This window comes from Penaeus monodon, chromosome 32, assembly GCF_015228065.2.
Source record: "Penaeus monodon isolate SGIC_2016 chromosome 32, NSTDA_Pmon_1, whole genome shotgun sequence".
Lineage (NCBI taxonomy): Eukaryota > Metazoa > Arthropoda > Malacostraca > Decapoda > Penaeidae > Penaeus > Penaeus monodon.
In genome coordinates this window covers 24,600,645-24,601,058 of record NC_051417.1, presented here as the reverse complement: position 1 = coordinate 24,601,058, position 414 = coordinate 24,600,645, and positions in this window count along the sequence as shown.

Sequence of the window (414 nt, the reverse complement as noted above, 5' to 3'; positions counted from 1 at the left end):
AAGCATAGAATCCTCACTTTTTTAGTCTTTACTGTCAAACTATTATTACTTTTCAACATAATTTCTTTTTTACCAATAATATTATTAACAATAATTATTAAGAAGAAAAAAAAGGATAAAACATTAAATATAATGAAAATAGTGAACATATACAACACATGCAAAGCCACTCTCTTCAAAGAAAAGAAAATACAAGGCACTGTCTCTCTTTTTTTATCGTGTTCCGAAAAACTCCCCAGCTCATGTCCGTCTGCCTGCAACCGCCCTGAAGAGCTGGGATGGAAGGTCATCTTGGGCCATCTTCCTCCCGTCTAAGAAAGTCCCAAGCTTCAAGTTCCTCGGCCAGGTGTCCCAAGCTCCGAGAAGGGACGGAATGTCTCGCGGTTTCCTGCAGTGGGCCTCGGCCGGAAGGGG